At 30.4% G+C, this 1983-nt stretch overlaps 1 protein-coding gene across 1 annotated transcript in view; it reads left to right on the top strand.

The window, feature by feature from the left end:
- LOC106868399 (peroxisome proliferator-activated receptor gamma) overlaps positions 1-1983 on the top strand; it is a 519155-nt gene that overhangs the window by 173173 nt on the left and 343999 nt on the right. The gene's annotated exons all lie outside the window — the stretch shown is intronic.

The following is a 1983-nucleotide window of genomic DNA, read 5'->3' as shown; positions in this document are numbered from 1 at the left end:
TAGGAAATACGAATACATTTAACAAAAATGGTATATTAAATTGAAAGATAAACATTACTTTACAGCAATGAATTCTCAGTCTTTTTTCTTATGATCAAATTTCGAATTTTGTAAAAGGAGGAGAGAAAAGAAGCAAAATTTGTGTTTGACGTGTTTAAGTAATATTTAAGCAAATAAAGGATGAAGTAACTTTAATTGAATTTGCTATCTTTTCCACAATTCTCACTTTTAAAACGTGTTAGTATTAAGAATATTAATTTGAACAATTTTTTTGGCGTTGTATCTTCTACGAAATATTTGGTAAAAAATTTCTAATAGCGTGAACGAGATAATAAAAAATAAATCATTTGAAATTAACGTTTCAAAAATTCAATATCATATATCTGCAGATATCGTATCTTCTGATGATTCATGGGAAGTGGTAAAGAATAACAACCAAAGTAATAAAAAGAGCAAACAAACAAAAGATAAATAAAAAAGAATGAAAGAACTAATATATCTTGATTCAGTTTAATGGTTTCGTAGCATTGAAGCAGGTTAAACTTCGACCATTAGTAGAACCTGGACTCCTCTTTACTGTATTAAGGTTTTAGACGTACGAGGCATTTTCTTTTATAGCTGACATTTTGATACTCTGAATATGTGTATATCGAAGCTTATGATTCATTTACATGTTATTCAAATGTACTTGGCTATGAAAGTGAATATAAACCCCCAAGACTGATGATTCTGGTCAGTAAAATAGATTATTGATACTACACGCTGGCAAGTTGCACACAAACATTATTTATTGAAAACCTATCCAGGGTCATTTTTCCCTGCCTAGTACTCTATTTTCCAAATAGTTTCTCAAAAGAACTGCATCTTTCTATAGTTCTGTTCGTTACCTTTCAAATGTTGTACTAAATACCAATGTTCAACGAATCAATCAACAGTAGACAATCCGTCATATCCATCATTTAGAACAAGACTTGATAAGATTATGGAAACATCTCCTCTTCCACATTAACGAATTCACTCATAAATCGTATTCTCAGGTTAACCAAAGATTATATCAAACTTGTAAGACAGAATGTATGGACTATTTTCAGTTCATTTAATACATCATTTGAAATATATTAGTAATTTATGCGTGTATAAACATACTTCGAAAAATAAACATCTTCGTTCATTATAATAGAATGATATATAAGAAAACATTCAACTATTTAAATACGCAGTTAATATGAAGGCCATTATATTAATATAAATACAGTGACAATATATAAAAACACAATTATATTTATTTTTGCATTCCCACACTTGTGTCACATGAGGTTAGTCGCAAAGACTGATACGATTTCTTAGCATAATACGTATGTAAGATCTAGTAGATATATATAAACAATCTGGCCGTAGGAACCCATTATCACATCTTGATATCAGCATGCATTAAAAATACTCACACGCACAAAATTTTGTACACACATACATATTCCCATGCATATTCGAAATACTATCTAAATCTCTTTGAATGCCTATCGATGTACTACGCAGACATTAAACTAAGGCACACAACACTGAATCTGAATGACCACAACAGTTGTAGTGTCACTTGTTTTTCTACTTACTGTGAAGGCGCCAAGAAAGTGGACGCGTATAGTTACTGTCAAATAAAAGACCCTAGTAGATGAACGTCTACATAATGATTTATTTAGGAGTTTACTAACATTCCACTTTCTCCGTAGATATAGGCTTGTACTATACGTTTTTTTCCTGGTTGTATTAGCTTTAGTGTAAATTTGCATAATTGTGGGAACGCAGGGGAAAGCACAGCTTAAAACCACTGAAAGCCCCTACACCATGATACGGATTAAATATTTTCTAATATTTTAAATCATTTTTATTTTTACTGCTTGCGTTTCTAAAGTTCTCCTTCGGTTTAGAATTTTAACTTCTGAGTAATTTTGCATATTTAATTTCAGTTTCATTGTTGATATATAT

This window comes from Octopus bimaculoides, chromosome 1, assembly GCF_001194135.2.
Source record: "Octopus bimaculoides isolate UCB-OBI-ISO-001 chromosome 1, ASM119413v2, whole genome shotgun sequence".
Lineage (NCBI taxonomy): Eukaryota > Metazoa > Mollusca > Cephalopoda > Octopoda > Octopodidae > Octopus > Octopus bimaculoides.
This window is presented reverse-complemented; position numbering and strand designations above follow the sequence as displayed.